Below are 17,701 nucleotides of genomic sequence, written 5' to 3'. Positions count from 1 at the left end.
TCTCTTCATTGTCAACTGGACTGGAACTTAGAGTCATGTCTGTGAGGATATTTCTAGAGACATTTAACTGGTGAGTGAAGGCTCAGATGGGAGGTGGGCGGCAGCATGCTATGGGGTGGGGTCCCAGACTGATCGACTGCAGAAAGTGAGCAGAGGGTCTGCATTCATCTCTCCCTGTATCCTGACTGTGGGTTCAAGGCTTCAGGCTCCTCTCACCACAATGGGAGGGGCTCCTACCCCCATTCCTAACTTTGACCAAAAACAAATGCTTCTTCCCTTCATTTCAACAAGTATTTTGTCACAAAAAGTAGCTAGACAGCCTCTTTCTCTGGGTATGTCGATAAATCTCTGCGGGTTTAGTTCTTTCATTTTAGGAAAATGTAACATGTGCCCGAATACATATTTTATTACATTTATTGGATCCTCTATACCAATTAAAGATACCAATTACCCGTGCGTTTGATTATCTCTTGCTTCTCTCTTACTACATCTTATTATCTTCCCCCTAATTGCCCGACTCCTTCTGTGTCTTCTCTTTGTATGCACCATAATTACCTCAAAGCCTTTTTATCTCTGCCATTAATTCAATTCCAGTCATGTCTTTCCTGTCATTTGGCATTTTTAATTCAAGGATTAGATCTATCAGTGTTGTTTCAGCTCTCGATTCGTGTCCTTAGCTGCAAACCCTCCTTTTTTGCTTCTGCCATTTCATGGAGGCAGTTTTGATGTCTTTACCCTGCTAAGTGCTCCGGGAGGACTTCCTGTTTCTTAGGGCCATGCTTCCTTGCAGACCAGTTTCTTCACGGCTCCTGTGTTCTCTTCCCCGCCCCCCCCCATCCCTTTCACTACACTGTGTTCACATTGGTCATCATGTAACTCCTTTTCAGAGATCAGCCCCAGCTGGAGGCTTTACACAGTTAATGCTGTTAGGTGACAGCATTGCCCTCTTCCCACCTTATTTAGAGGATGTTTACTGTCCTTTTAGCTATGCTTTTAGCTCAATTAAGCAGAGATTTGGAAAAGGAGTCTTAGTCTGCCATCTTTACCCTGAAACTTTAGGATGATTTTCTAAAATGTGTATCTTATCATACCACATCCTGATCTTTGATGGCTTTTGAACCATCTTTAGAAAATAGGTCTAAAAGTCTTTGTTTTTTTTAAAGTCTTACCTTACGTCCAAGATCCTTCATTATTTGACCCACATCCTTCCTACATTTCAGGTCTCTCTTTATTCTCTATCTTATTTATTAAGTGATCACAGGAGTGTGTTCCTGAGCCTAGATCTGACCTCAGAACACTTCCTTCCCTCCAGGGGCCGGCAGGCAGCACAGGGGCCATGGGGAGGGGGCTCTAGTTAAACGCCCCTTTGAAACGTAATTCCAGCGTTTCCTTCTCTGGGAAGCTTAGCTAGAGCGCTCCCCCCTCATTCTTCCCTCGTGTTCATTGCCTTTCCCCCTCTTGTGCTTTCTGTCAAAACATTTATCATCCCGAGCTGTAATTGCCTTTTACAGTGTCGCGTAATGGATTTTGGAGCCAGTCTACCTAGGTTTGGAACGTGTCTCCCTCATTGCTGTCTGTATGACTTTGGATGACATCATGCAGCCTTTCTGTCCCCTGATTGGAATTCGCAGTTAACATATGCAAAGCTCTGTGGAGCACATGGTCAGTAAAGGTTATGTATTGTTTATTAAAGGGCATTCATTCTAAATGACTGCAATAATGGCCCCATAGGATTCAGTTCCAAAAGGGCAGTCCAGGAGCTATCCATGGTGCTAAACCCTGCTTCCTACCACTGGACAGCGGTCCCACATCTAGCCGCATTCTTAGTTCCATGTGGAGCAAACCCATGCTTGTAACTTTCCAGATACGGTAAGAAACATGAAAACCATTTCTCCCTTCCCATAGCCACCATCCTGATTTTGTCTTGGTTTCCTCATGAATGCCATTCTGTGTGACTAAGTTTAGCCTCCTGACTTGTCTGCCTATCTCCGGATCTTTTAATGCCCTACAATCACATTACTGTCCTCCAAGTCTTTATATCAGGGCATATCTCTACTTACAATTTGTAAGAGGACCTCAGAAAGGGTATAGAGGACTTAAATGGTCACGCGAGGGGTTGGTTGAATGATAACTGTCATTGTGGTGTGCATAGTAAGCAGTCAATAAAGGCAGCATAGAAATCCATTGGCTGAGAAAATATAGTAAGGTTTGAACATCTTTCATTCATTTATTGAACATGTATGGAGGACACACCTCTTCTAATAGTTCCTAGAGGAACTATTATTAGTATATTAGTATGTAGAATTACATTAGAATAATTCTTCCTCTAAAGATACCCAGAGCCAGCAGGAAAGACAGCATTAAACAGACTGCACAAAGTATGAATTTCAAAGACTAGGATGAAATATGTATTTGGTTACTTTGATTTCACTGAAATTAAATACCCTGGCAAAAGCACTTTAAGGGAGGAAGGGTCCTTCTTGGCTCACAGCTTGAACACATAGTCCATCATGGCGGGGGAGGTGATGGCAGGCCCGTGAGGTGGTTGGTTTACGAAACATCCACAGCCAGGAAGCCCAGTGATGAATGTGAGGGTTCAGCTTGCTTGCTCCTCTTTATTCAACCCAGGACCCCGGTCCATGGAATGGTGCCACCCACATTTAGGGTGTGGCATTCTAGTTCAACTCACCTAATTAAACACCCCCTCACAAGCACAGGTAGGCTTGGATCCTAGGAAAGTCTAGATCCCATGACATTAACAATCAATATTAGCCGCCACAGAGTATGACAATAAATAGAGATAGTATTTGGGAGGCATATACATAAATCCTGTCTTTTAAAATATCTGCCAAGGACTGAGCATTGTCAAAGAAGCTTACTGGAGAATCAAACTTCTCAGATGCATATTCCACCAGATCCAATTCTTTTCCACACCACCATTGCTTCTTCAACCCCCTCTTCCCAAAAAGCCAGCCCTAGACTGTTGCTCAGAGAAGTTGAGCAAGAAAGGGCAAGAGGAAAAGAAAAGGCACAGTAACCATGTAGATCTTCAACAGCAAAATAAATGGCCTCGGGGATCTTTGAGTGGCTGTAATACTATGGGAAAGAAAGCAGAGGGACTGCACACTATCCCCTTCCCCATGGTGTTTTTCAGCGCACTAGAAACAGATTCACTCTCCTATTATCTGTCCTGGCTTCTAAGATGTCTAGTCTCTGTGCCATGCCCCTGCCCTCAAGCTATTGCTCACTCTGTAGGCAGACTATTCTTCACTCCTCCAATTCTAAGTACATAATCTTCTCCAGAGACATGCTCATCTTTCCCAAGAAGCCTTTTTTTTTTTTTAAGATTACCCTATACTACTACTACATTGATATAATTACTCGGTGGTCAGCTTTACCGACAGAGATACACTAATTGTCCATCTCTCATTGGTTAATTTCTGGGGCTCTGGAGTCAGATTTGATTTCAGACATGTCTAAGATACCCGTGGTTGCGTGTGACTGAGGGTGTCTGTGAATGTTCCCCAACAAAATTTCATAAACTTACCTAAAGACTGAGGTTTTTGCAATGTGCTTTGTTCAGTTCTTGAGTGTGAATCCGTGGGTGACAGTATTGTCCCACAGGGTCAACTAGTTGGGCGTGCCTGGTAGATATGTGTCAGTTATTAGCCATAAAATGCTGTCACTTATTAGCTATTCCATCTCTTTCAAGCTGATAAATCTTATTTGCCTAATATATCATGTGACCCGTAAGGAGGAGATAGATATTGCCAACTCTCATGTAGTGTTTAGGGAAGATGATAATATAGACACATAAAACAGGCTCATTAGTATCTAGGATATACAAAATTCTTTGTGTCAGCTATTTACTGTAAATATTTTTATGCCAAGGAAATATGAATTGATTCATACAATGTGTGCACTTCCTCCATAGCATTAAATAGATAGATATCTTACAGATGATAAGGGTTGACTAGGATCTCATGTTGTAGCTTGGGCTAGTCTGAATCTTAGTCTTCCTGCTTCAGTGTCCCAACTGCTGAGATTATAGACTTTTACCCCAATGCACTGCCTTATGAATGATACATGTTGTTTGAAAAACAGGGTAGAAAGAATTGTTATTTCATTACTAGTGGATTCCTAAAAGAAGGACAACAGTTGAGGTGAAATTATGCTCATATTGGCTAGTTTCTTTTTTTAAACATATTTTGATGTTTAATTATTTGCATGCATGTGAGTCTATATGTGTGTATGTGCATGTGAGTGTGGTGCTTCTGGAGGCCAGAGAAGAACGCAGGATCCTCTGATCTGGAGTTCCTCACAGTCATAAGCTTCCCAGTGTCAGCGCTGAAAATGAGTTCAGGCTCTCTGCAAAGAACACCAAGTGCTCTTAACCACTGAGTCATATATATTGTGTTCCCCAGCCCTATATATTGTCTAATTTCTTATCTACAAATAGCAGAACAATTGTTTTATCTTTTACTCTTCATGTGAGAGTGTAAGCTGGTTGTAGTTTGTTCAATTTTATATCAGATCCCTTTACATATTAATAACCATTGAAATGAGTAGGCTGGCCTTCCCCAAGCTAGTATATTTCTTATGGTATTGAAGGTTTATGGCCTCCACCTGAAGAGGGAGAGAAAAGACAATTGCTGTTTGTGTCCACGGACAGTATTATATAATTAAAAGAAGTGAGCAAAAAGTAAGACATTTTGTTCTCTAGTATTGGATGGTTTTCAGGGAAACAAACACTATGTGTGAATTTAGAAGGGCAACGGGGATGGGACAGTTTGAGGCAGAGATGACTCTATCATCAGAACACCCAAGACTGGGAACAGAGGACTCATACACTCCATGTTGCTTCTGCAAAGTGAAGTGTGACTCAATCTATATCGGTATCCGTATCCGTATTTGTACTCGTACCCATACCTCCCCCCCCTCTCTCTCCCTCTCCTTCCCTCTCCCTCTCCCTCCCTCTTCCTCTCCCTCCCTCTCTCTCTCTCTCTCTCTCTCTCTCTCTCTCCTCATTGTATTGTGCTCATATTTACTCTTCAATCAACTAGTGTATTTTCTCCCCCAAACAGGGCCTCCAACAGAGACCATAATAACAGAAATCATAGCGCGGTCACACAAAACTGTGTGCCCCAATGGAATTGAGGACCTAGAAATAAATCCACAGATCTACAGTCACCCATTTACAAATGTTTCCAAAACATATACTGGACCAAAGTCGGCTTCTAACAATAGAGCCAGGAGAACCGGATATTTATACAGCAAATAATTATTTCAAATGGACCAGAGACCCCGTAACTGCCTAAAAGAGTTGTCTCCTTTGAGCATTGGTTCCCAGTTGGTGGTGTAGGAGGTGAGGCCTTGCAGGAGGAAGTACGTTGTTGACAGTTTAAAGATTCCAGCCACTTTCAGTTCTCTCTCTGCTTTGTGCTTACGTAAGGTTTGAGATATGAGCCCCCAGCTTCTGCTCCAGCCACCAAGTCTGTCTCCTGCTGCTTCAGCCTTACCATCATGGGCTCTAGCTGTCTGGAACCATTTGTCCAAATAAAGTATGTCTCTATAAGTGTCCCCAGTGCTTTATCACAGCTATAGAGAGGTAGCATGATTTCTCTGTGAGACTCGAGACTTGGCTAGAGGAGAATGTAAGAGAAATGTTTGAAGACGTGGGTATAGGCGACAGGACTCTAAAGGACTCTGATCACTCCAGAAACCACCCCAAGAACTCACAAATAGGCTCATAGAAAACTGGCAATTTTTCTGCACAAAAAAGAAACAATTTCACTTTTGTCAAAGTAAAAGTGACAACCGATAGAAGACACATGATGTCTGTGATGGTTTGTGTCCTTGTCAGTGGTACATCAGATTAATACCTAGAATGCACAAAGAACCTCAAAAACCTAAACATCAAAAATAATCCAATCAATGAATATGTCCACAAACTTGGCAGACATTTCTCCAAAGAATAAACACAAATGTACAATTGAAATTGGAGAAAAGCACTAAAGATAGTTAGCTGTCAGGGAAGCATTCATTTAAACTGCTTTGAGGTTCTGTCTTGCCCCAGTCAGAATTGTCAACATTGGCAAGTGTTGGTGAAGACACCAGGGAAAGGAACTGTCTTCAATGATGGCTAGAACTGAGCATGGCAGGCGCCGTGGAAACCAGTGTAGAAGCAACCCCCAAATTCACAGTAGGACAAAGGTATGATCTATTGAGGTCACTCTCTGGAATACACTGTAAGGGCTCCATGTCAACATACTACAGTGACACTTGTGGTTTCATGTTCACTGCTGCACAGTTCACGATCGATAAGAAACGGAACAAGCCTAGATGCCAAATAGCACACGGAAAGACAGAGAATGAATACAGACATACTATGGGCTTTTACTTAGAAAGAAAAATGAATTGGGTGTGGTGGTGGTGCACACCTTTAATCCCAGCAGAGGCAGAGGCAGAGGCAGGGGAGTTTTTATCTGTGAGTGCAAGGTCAGCCTGGTCTACATAATGAGTCCCAGGCCAGCCAGAGCTACAGTGAGAGCCTGTCTCAAAATAAAATAAAATAAAATAAAATAAAATAAAATAAAATAAAATAAAATAAAATAAAATAAAATAAAATATAAAATAAAATATAAAATAAAATGGAAAATGAATGTAGGTGGAAATCATGATGTCAAACTAAAAAAAATTCAGAAAGATAATACCACATTTTCCTATCACATGTGGTCTCTGGATATGTGTGTGTGTGTGTGTGTGTGTGTGTGTGTGTGTGTGTATGTGTGCATATCACAAAAGTAGAAAAGAGACTGTGAGAGAGGAGAACAGGACTTAACAGAAGGAGACCCGGAGAGGATAATGGACCACATGTGATGGCAAACCAGACATGGAGAACTATTTAACCTGGAGGAAGAAAACTAGCAAAATGAGAAAAGCGCTGATAACCATGGAATCATCACACAGCAAGTCATAAACTTTCTGGCCATCTACTTGGTGTGTCTACTTGGTCCAAGTTTTTATATAGTAGATGAAGAAACCAAGTTACAGAGATGAGAGCGGCTAGCCCAACCAAGACCAGAGAAGAGCTTTACTTCCAAATGGCACCCTTTGTGGGAATCAGACACAGAACAAGGCACTGGTTGGGAGCGAGTGGGCAGACTTCATTGAAATCCTGGCTGTGCCATCAGCAGACTGCGTGACTTGGGGTAAATTATCTACCTTCTTGGAGTATAAAGCCATAAAATCATAGTTTAATGGGGTTGTGGATTGCAAGCGGTAACAGAGAAAGCACACGGCTCATAAGTAAGTACACTTACTGAAATTGTTATTATTTCCCCAAAGGCAAAAACATCAAAGAACAATATGATGAAATCCAGATCAAGGGGAGGGGAAAAAAAACACCCACTGTAGGCAGATCATAAAATGAAGGGAAAAGGGGAGCTGCCGCTTCATTAATTTCCTCTCTTTATTCTCTCCAGACATCAGTCAGTCCTCCCTTATCTTTCTTGATAAATACCAGAGAGATCCAGACAAAATGGTTTTATTCATTAGATCATTAGAGTACTTAGTCGGTGTGATAGTATGGTTTCTCTGTGTTGCTGACAGTCTATGGGTTCCAGAAAATTATAACGGCACTTCTTTGACAGCAGTGATAAGTGATGATCTGTCAGAATATGCTGCATCCATTCATCAGAGATGTTTACTTTGCGTTCTTGCCGCTTCCCTACCCCCCACCCCCTTACCTGTCAAGGCTGGCTCTGGGAACTCACGATTCTTTGCAAGTCTTTCAAAGAGTCTTTGGCAAACAAGGCGTATTAGTTCGCTATGGAATTGGAGCAACATTGAATTCTACACTGTTTACTTAGCTCAAAGTCAAAGCAGTAGAAAGGCCGGGCGTCCATCCTAGCCCGGATCTGGCAGACTGGCATCCTGGGTTTTCCTAGCTCACAGGTGTGCAGAGGGTTGGGGAATTATGCCCTTTTCCCCCCCGCACCCCAAATTAGCATTTGAGGATGGACTTTCTGAGTGGTTTGGAGAAGTTGAGGTAGGAATGGGAGGCTGTGTGTTGGGAAACAGTTTTGCAAGCAGGTCGACCTGTGGGTTTTGCAGGCCTAGAGGTTGGGACTGCCCTCTGTCTAGTAACTTTGCTAGGAGAGGACCACACTCATTATGCTCCATGCTATCTATGGTCATTTCTCCAGCCCTGACTTGACCCCGAGTTTCCTATTCAACTTTTAGCCCCACCCTCCACCCCCACCCCCAAAGACCTCCCAAAACACGGAACCTCTAGAGTAGGAACTGACAGGAGCTTGCCTTTGGTGTGGGAAGGAAAACCAAGGTACTTTGGAGGTGGCGCATCACCGCCCCCGCTCCCCGCCCGTCACTTCGCTCTCACACTCGGCTCCTGCACCCGCCCCGCGCGCTGCTGGAACTTTCTCCCGCTGGGCTCCCGGAGCCTCCGGGCACTGGGGACCGGACCGGCTCCTGCCAGGATCGGAGGAGAACTCCAGGCTGGGACGAGAGCCGAAGCAAGAAGAGCAGAGTGCGCGCGGTTTGAAAAGCAGTCCGGGCCAGCACAAACCACTGCTGGCGCAGCTCGGCGAGCCCCGCCCGTCCGGATCCCGGCCGGCTACAGCGTTCATTCGGACGAGTCCCCTCTGCGCCCCTCCCAGCCGGCTTGGCCAGCAGCATGCCGAGGGTGAGTGTGCCCCCCTGGTGCGACCGCGGGAAGGGTGGGAATGGTCGTGGCGAGACACATCTGGCTAGGTCTCCACCTTGGGGCCTGGGTGTGCGCGGCCCCACGAGCCAAGGAAACTTTGCAGGCATCAGTAGGGGCTCCCTCCGTGCCCATCCAAAGGAGGCGGATGGGAACAGTAATCCCGGATTCGAGAAGAGCCAGTGCGGGCGGGGCAGGGGTCCCCTCCAGTCGTCTCCCCCCTCACTCCCCAGGTGCAGGACTAGGAGCCTAGCACAGCTAGCTGCCTGCAAAGTTCCCGAGGCGGTCCTGCGGCCGCAGCCTCCTAGGCGGCAGATGTGAGGGGCTCTGAGCTCCCCCTGCTCATCCCCAGCAGGGACTCTTCGTGCAAAGATGAAAATGGAAATGGACAGGCTCAGCCACAGTGGCCATTCCCCTTGTCAGTCCCAGAGAGCCGGAGGGTCCCAGGGCATCCACAGCTAACCAGTCTGGGGGTGCTAATCTACTCAAAGGTTACCAGCCCCAGTGTGAATTTCATTATAACTTTGGGGTGGAGGCTGCTTCATTCAGATGTGGGAATCTGAGCATTTCTAATGTAGACTTGTAGGGACTGGGAGAAACCTAAAGAAATCTCCCGGAGGACCTAACCTTGGGTACCGGTAGCTAAGGAAGAAACTAGTGAGCTTTATATCTAAAGATGCAAGGCTGAGAAATTGCAAAACAGAGTGAGCCTCTTTCCCACCAGAGCCTTGGCTTTTCTTTGGGATGGAGTTTGGGGCTGGTTTATATGTAAGGTGTGTATAGGTATATATTCAGCTATTGGTTTGGTCATCTGGGTGGGAATTTCCATGATTTCTGCCTCTCAGCTGATGGGATGTTTCAAAGAGAACTCTACTGTTTTTTGTTTTGTTTTGTTTTATTTTACTGTTTAGTATTTTTGTTTTGCTTGTTGTTTTTTAATGGTGTTGGAATTAAGCACGCGTGCGTGCATATGTTCCCAGCGGCCAGTCTGTCTGGGTTGGGAAGTAGAATACTTTGAAGAGCACTTAGAGTGAACAGAGTCCTAGTTGCCTCTGAAAATCTGTGGGTGAGCTGACATGGAAATTTACCTGCCTTTACCTTTGGATCAGCTCCAAACCTGCTCAGGTGTTTCTGGGGCAAACAGGATTGCAGCCAGGCTGGCACACCTGCACTGGTGTGGAGCAACTGGGCTGAGTGGCGTCATCACTTGTTTAAACTCCAAATTCAGAGATCAGTAACTTTTTACTGTCAACCATCAAAGCAACTAAGGCACACCACAGCTGGGATAAGCAGCAGATAAGTAGGGTCTTTAAGAGGGGACATCAACAGCTGGAGATGGAGGATGTTGGCCAGAGTACATTAAACTGGATTGGAATGTAAGAGATGGGTGTTGGCTGGCAATGACGATCCCTGGGCTCTACTTTGCTTTACTTCAACTTCTGGTACTTTTAATGCCTCCCCCATTATAAGAGATACACATTTAAGCACCTACTAAATACAGGCATTGTTCTAAAGTTCTAAGTTCTAAAAGCCCAGTGGGGAACATGATAGCCAAGAGCTTTGTTTTGAAAGAGGGGGGGGGGGACTATTAGGATGAAAAAAAAGGAACTACTTTGATTTTGTGTCCTTGCATGAAGGCGAAGGCACCTAGGGAATGCCAGATGGAGAAGTTCCAAAGATGCCCATTAACTGGGTTTCTCTAAGTGCAAGTCTGGTTTGAATGGTTATGTCTCTCTACTTTAAACATCGGTTGAAATTGAATACTCAGGATGTTGGTATTAAGAAGTAAGACCTCTGAGAAGTGATTGCGTATGAAGACAGAACCCTTACAAATGGTTTCTGTATTCCAGAAATTCCAGGCAATGGCTGTGTGAGAGAATGTATGTGTGAGCATGGGGAGGGGGAACCTGTGAACCAGCGTCCAAGCCTTTATCAGACGCTGAATATGCCAGGGAATGTGATCTTGGAATTCACTTGCTTTCAGAACTGTGAGAAATACATTTCTGTTGTTTATAAGCTAGCGAGGCTGTGGTATTTTGTTGTAGCAACCTGAATGGACCAGGACCCAAGGCTGGTCATGTGCATGTCATGTTGATAGTCACAAACACCTCTAAAACTACATGGCCAAGTCTTCACTAGCCTCTTCCCATGAACTAATGTTTTGATAGTTACTTCTGAACACCCAATATATTCTCTCTCTCTCTCCCTCTCCCTCTCCTTCCTTCCCTCTCTCCCTCCCTCTTTTCCTTCCTTCCTTCCTTCCTTCCTTCCTTCCTTCCTTCCTTCCTTCCTCCCTCCCTTCCTCCCTCCCTCCCTCCCTCCCTCCCTTCCTTTCTTCCTTCCTTCCTTCCTTTCTTCCTTCCTTCCTTCCTTTCTTCCTTCCTTCCTTCCTTTCTTCCTTCCTTCCTTCTTTTCTGTGCAAGGCCAGGAGTTTAAAGGCAAAGACTGCTTTAAGTTTGTATTTGTTAGAAGGAGTTAGAAATCAGATGCAGAAAAGACATTATGTTGGCACTACTCTTGAATGAATGCTTCTTTGATCTAGGTGTCATTTTTCATAACACGCTTTTAAGTTAAGAATTAATAGCCAATACATTTTCATGGCATGAATGCAAGGGATATAAAAAGGTTTACAATAAAAACCTTCCCTGCTATTATGGCGTCCAACCAGTGGATTCCCTCCCAGTGCAACTGATGCAAAACCACTTCTCATGTCCTCTCTGGAATAACCCATATAATAAAAACACTTATATATTGTTTTTTTTTAATACACAAATGCAAGCGTGTAAGTATACTCCTTTGCAACTTGCTTTTTCCTACTGTTTACAAGTTCAATATTTATAGTTCTTTTTTTATAGTTGCATACACTATGTCTTTGCATGGCTACACAGCCTTAGACTTGTTTCTGATGTTGTCGTAATGTCCCAGTGAATAGTCTTACATATAACTCTTTCTGCATGCATGGATAATTATGTATGATTTATGTATGATTAATTTCTGGTTGGATGACATAAACACTTGTATTTTTATAGGCTAAAAAAAAATCCAAAAAAGACATTTTGAGCATTGATTATGTGGGTTGAATCTTCATGCTTCTTATAAGCTGTGCACGAATCCTTCCTCTTTGCCTCTGTTGCCTCCTGTGCAAAATATGGAGAATAATGCTATCTACCTAGGGGGACTGTATAAGTAAGTTTAGTTTGCGTTGCATAACAAGTCACCCCTAAAACTTAGTAGCTTCAAGTAACAACCATTTTTCTTAGTTGGTTGGTTCAACTCAATGAATAATCTGGACTTGCCCAGTGATCTTTTCAGCGGGTTCTGTCATGTTGCTGTAGACAGTCCATTGGTCAGCTGGAAGGCAGGCTGTCTAGGATGATCTCTTATGTCTGGTGATTGACAGGTGAGTTGGCCTATGGGAACGTCATCTGAGGGGTAGGTGACCTGTCAGGCTTCAGATTTCTTCATGAGGTAGCATCAAGGTGCCATAGCTTGGCTTATGGGGTGTGGAGCTCCCAGGAGTAGCATGGCCCTTTTCAAACCTCCACTTGTGTCCATCCGCTCTCAAACAAAGCAAGTCACAAGGCTACACTCAGAGCCCGTGATGGGGAATCTCTAAGGCCAAGGACACAGTGACAGAGTCTCATCACTACTATTAATTTCAATGTAATTTTTTTCATAAATTATATTTGATCATATCCTTCCCCTCCCCCAACTCCTCTTATCTTGTCCCTACCTCTGTCCCTACCCAACTTCCTCCCGCCTCTCTAAAACAAAGACAAAAAGACAAAACCAAAATAGGTGAAAAATCAAACAACAAGACAAAAAAAAATAGCCAAACAAAACAAATGAAACAAAAATCCTACCAAAACAAATACCCTGATGCATCTATTTTGGCTTGGTTAACTACCTGGGGTCGCCACTACCATTTTTACAACCCAACCAACCAAGGAGTTGGTAAGTAAATATTTCCACAGTACTTCTTAGGCTACTTGGTGCACTTTTTGTGCTATGCAAGGCTGTTTTAATTAAATAAACAACACAGTATTACCAAAGGGGCTCCGTAGAGATTGAACTAATGTACTGCTTCACCAATGTAGTCGTGCCTGGCTCCCGTTTCCTCTCTAGGCTCTGTATCTAGGTCTTTTAAATCCATGGGGAGACAGAAGTCTTTATTCCTGTTTTATAAATTGCAGAATTCAGGGCTCAGGCAGTTTGAGCTTTGAGAGTTCAGAGCCGGGCAAAGCCTTGACTCTCGGACAGTCTGATTCCAGAGCAAGCCTCCTTCCTCATGTTCGTCATTTCTGCTTCATGTTTGGATCAGAGGGGCCTGTCAGACTTTTGAAGTCTTTAGCAGTCATCTTGATTTCTCTCTGCCTTACTGAATTCAAAGCAAAGTGGGTTCTTTCATGGCTGAGGGCCACTGCTACAGGGACACCCCACTCTTTCCCCCTTTTAAGTTGAGAGGCTTGAAGCCTGACCTTGTTTTGTTTACACTTTCTTCCTTTGTATTTGCCAAGTCCTTTTATTTCTGTTTCTCCTTTATGGCCCAGGAATTCCAGTCCCTGAAAGGGAAAGATGTGAAGACAGGATATTTCTCAGGGGCTCAGAACTTGATCTTGGGGCACCATCTGCCTGGGTTCAAATCTAGTTTGCCAGCACTCGCTGACCTGTTAATTCATGACTAAGGTTTTCTGATTTGCTGTGGTAAAGACATAGGTTTTTTTTTTTTTTAATTGGAAAAAAAAACAAATTTCCATTTACATTGCAAATGCTATCCCCTTTCCCAGTTTCCCCTCTGCAAACCCACTATGCCATTCCTCCCCTCCCCCCTTTACCCTACTTCTATGAGGGTGCTCCCCCACCCACCCACACCCACCCTAGCATTCCTTTACACTGGGGCATCAAGCCTTCACAGGACCAAGGGTCTCCCCTCCCATTGATACCAGATAAGGCCCCTTCAGTTCCTTCAGTCCTTCTCCTAACTCCTCCACTGGGGACCCTGTGCTCAGTCCCATGGTTGACTGCGAACATCTGTCTCTGTATTGGTCAGGATCTGGCAGATCTTCTCAGGAGACAGCTGTATCAGGCTCCTGTCAGCAAGCACTTCTCGACATCAGCAATAGTATCCGGGTTTGGTGTCTGTATGTGGGATGGATCCCCAGGTGGGGCAGTCTCTGGATGGCTTTTCCTTCAGTCTCTGCTCCACTCTTTGTCCCTGTATTTCCTTTAGACAGGAGCAATTCTGGGTTAAAATTTTGAGTCCATCCCTCAACTGGGAGGCCATGGTCTCGACAGGTTCTCCCTCCCCTTTCTGGGGTACTCAGCTAATGTCATCCCCATGGGATCCTGGGAGGCTCTTGCTTTCCTGGCATCTGGGAATTTCTGGTTGCTCTTCATTCCCCATCCCCCACTGCTACACACCTCGGTTTAATGTCCTGACCCTCTGTACATCTCTTCTATCTCCTTCCATACCCGATTCTTCCCCTCTTTCCCCCCTCCCCCTCTTCCCTTCCTCCCAAGTCCCGCCCACCCTCTACTTCCCTGTATCTTGTTCCCCCTTCTACATAGGACTGAAGCATCCACTCTTTAGTGTGCCTTCCTCTTGAGCTTCATGTGGTCTGTGAGTTGCATCGTGGGTATTCCATACTCTTTGCCTGATATCCACTTACCAGTGAGTTCATACCATGTATGTTCTTTTGTGACTGAGTTACCTCACTCAGGTTGATATTTTCTAGATCCATTCATTTGCCTGAGAATTTCATGAAGCCATTGTTTTTAATAGCTGAGTAGTATTCCATTGTGTAAATGTACCACATTTTCTGTATCCATTCCTCTGTTGAGGGACATCTGGGTTGAATGCAAATTGATCCATTCTCCTCTCCCTGTACAAAGACTTAGTCTTCAATACGACTTGGCAAATCCCTTTTGGTTCCATCATCTCTGTTCTGCTTCATATCCCTTTCTTCCCAAACCTATTTCTACATCCCTAGAGACACCCAGTAACAGGACTAGCTAATGTTTACAGCAGGACTGTTAAGCCAAGTGCACAACAGGTAATCGTTTCATCACTTAGTTCTCACAACAAAACTATGAATTAGGTGTTATTCTATCCTCATGCCCAGGCAAGGAAGCTAGCTATTGAATAGCTAGGTACTTTGCCTAGCACGCCATGGCTAATAAACGATGTAACAGGGATTTTAAAGGAAGCGTCTTGGCACCAAGGTCTGTGCCCTTAATGTTTATGCTACAAGTAAAAAGAACAAAGTGCTAGATGTTTAGTGACTGAAATTGAGTCTCGTGCTCTGGGGAAGCTGCTGGGAAGCTTGCGGGCAGCCTCCCTCCTTGGCAGTAGCTGAGCACAGCCAGCTGTGATTTCAACTGAAAGTCACAGCACACAGAAACTATAACGCTTCAGTCTTTTTTTTTTTTTCCCAAAAGCCTTTCCATTTTCACCACCACAATCCCAGCAAGATTTCAGCCACAGAGCCTCCCATGTGATTGAGGGCATTGAAAAATGTATGGGTCAGTTTTTTTTTAAATTAAAAACAAAAACAAAAAGCAACCCCCCCCCCCACACACACACAATCTGCCTAGCTAGCTCCAAGGCCTGCCACCTCTTGCTTCTGTCAACGGACTATCCTGGTGGCTGTGACACTGTCTGTCAGAGCAGAAGGTGTATAAAGTACATGCACTGAGGAAATGAGACTTTCTGAATTTAAAATTGTATGTGTGTTCAAGTTGAAGGAATGGCAGGTTGGGGTGGGGCTGGGGTGGAGGTGGGGGTAGGGGTACATTTCATAGGTGTTTGTTCCACACAGGCCAGGTTTAATGAGACAACACTCATCACGCATATAGAGTTCAGACTTGTTCTCTTGTGACCTCCCAGCAGTCTGTCCTGTGATGGTAACTCTTCTCCCTCCACCCCAACAACCCCACCCAGCCAAACAGTGTTGCCTTTTGTGTATACTGCAGCAGGGAGAGTATACAGAGGTGGGGCTCTGGAACAGAGCTCTTTGTTTAGTCCCTGTGGTAGTTCACAGCACCCCTTCAAAATGAGGCTGATGGTTAGCTGAGCTTCGAAGGATGCAATGGATGGGCCAGAGAATGAGGAGGAAGATCTTATGCAGGTGGCATGTATAGCCTGCTGGGAAAGGGGAAAGAGACAGCACATGTTGAAGAATGAGCAGGCAGAGTGTCCAGAAGGAGCCTGGAAAGGCAGGGATAGACCGGGTGAGGAGATACAGTGTGAGACGCCCTAGAAAGGGACCTGTGGGCAGCGGGAAACCACTGAGAGGTTCTCAGCAGATATTTGTAAGCGAAATCTTGATATCAAAAAGTCTCTCTGGCTGCTGGGTATAGAATGGACTTGAGATTGGCAAAGAGTTGAGGGGAGATGACTTGTTGGGAGTTGCTATGATTATTTGTGTCCACCCAAGGGAGGGAGTTAAGGTAGTGGCGACGCCATTCTAGGCAAGGTTTTGGCAGTGGAATCAGGAGGCCTTGGTGACGGATAGGACATGGGAGACCAGTGGAGGAACATAGGGTGACTGTCTCCAGGCTTCCTGCTTGGCCGAACTGGGCATGCGGTGGGGTTGTGAACAGGGACAAAGGTCTGAAGAGAAAGCGAAGGATCAGGGCTTGGGCGTTGTTGCTTTGAGTTTGAGATGCCTTCAAGCTGTTTCAGGTAGCTGGGTGGGTACAGAGAAGGGCAGCGTGGGAGAGTCTGATTTAAAATTACTGATGTCTAGATGATAATTGAGGCCTTGGGGTATAGAACCCCTACACGGAGGACGGACTTACTAACAGTGGCTCACAGAATCCTTTGTGTATGCTGGGTGGTGGTAGCGCACTTGGGAGGCAGAGGCAGGAGGATTTCTGAGTTCAAGGTCAGACTGGTCTACAGAGTAAGTTCCAGGACAGCCAAGGCTGCACAGAGAAACCCTGACTTAAAAAAAAAAAGAAAGAAAAGAAAAGCCAAAAAAGAAAAAGAAAGAATCCTTTGTGCATAAGAACCCATTGTGGAAAATGCCGATTTCTACTCAACACTTCTTGAATTACTGATTCAATATCACCATAGCCAGATACCAGGAGCTGCAGGATCTAGCCAAGATAGCACTAAGGACAATCTATAGTTCAGAAAGTTTACCCTTAGGATTAGAATCTAAAACATCCCTAACAGGCTATAGCCTCCCCTTTAAAAATAAAAGAGTGGGACAAAACAGAGTTTTAATACGTGAAATAAAAAAGTAATAATACTAATAATATATTGATATCCGAATACTTGCTTTAACTTAGAAACAAGCATATTAAAATCAGACCTGAGTTTGTCAAGGTTGTGCCCAGTGCAGTGGGTACTGCAGCAGAGGTCTGGAGACCCTCTGGTGATAACTTCAAACAAGGCTAAAGTTTATCTTCCAGGAGATCTAGAAGAGTTATGCCGATTGGGATTTATTGGTGGGGCTCCCAGAGCCTGCCACCAGGACCACCATCAGTCGGGAACCATGAGCCTGCAGGGATTAAACATGACGTCAGAGAGGGCGGCATCTCACACATCTCTGTGCTGCTGGTGTTTCAGGATCACAGCAACTGCAGCCAGGCTGATCTCACCCAGCCGGACAGTAGGCTCACCAAAGAAAACCAAGTGATTCTGCAAGAAAAACCCACACAGATTTAGAACTGAGAAGACGCAGGGGAACAGGACTGGTAAAGATCAATATGGAATATAGCTGGTAGTGAGGCCAATAAGACAAGGTAGGACTAGCTCAGTGACCAGAGACAAAAAAAACCAGCATCTAGGCCTTTCTTTCATTGTCATCCATCTCCACCCAGCTCTGGTTACCTCTGCAAATAGTTCTTACCTGTACAGCAGCCCAGGTCAAGCCAACGGGAGCACTGACCTCTAGCACCTTTTATTGTTCTATAGCCTCCTCCACTTCTTCCTCCTCATCTTCCTCTACTTCCTCCTCTTCATCTTCCTCT

General features: G+C 44.7%; 1 protein-coding gene across 1 annotated transcript in view; it reads left to right on the top strand.

Moving 5' to 3' along the window:
* The first annotated feature begins 8,457 nt into the window (after window positions 1-8,457).
* Window positions 8,458-17,701, top strand: part of Tmcc3 (transmembrane and coiled-coil domain family 3) — a 281,954-nt gene continuing 272,710 nt past the window's right edge. The window contains exon 1 of the mRNA XM_052165550.1: window positions 8,458-8,704. The gene's annotated coding sequence lies outside the window, so the exon portion shown is untranslated. The remainder of the gene's footprint in view (window positions 8,705-17,701) is intronic.

The sequence above is a fragment of the Apodemus sylvaticus genome, chromosome 20, assembly GCF_947179515.1.
Source record: "Apodemus sylvaticus chromosome 20, mApoSyl1.1, whole genome shotgun sequence".
Taxonomy (NCBI): domain Eukaryota; kingdom Metazoa; phylum Chordata; class Mammalia; order Rodentia; family Muridae; genus Apodemus; species Apodemus sylvaticus.
Note: the sequence above shows the minus strand (reverse complement) of the source record. Positions and strands in the feature narration are given on the sequence as shown.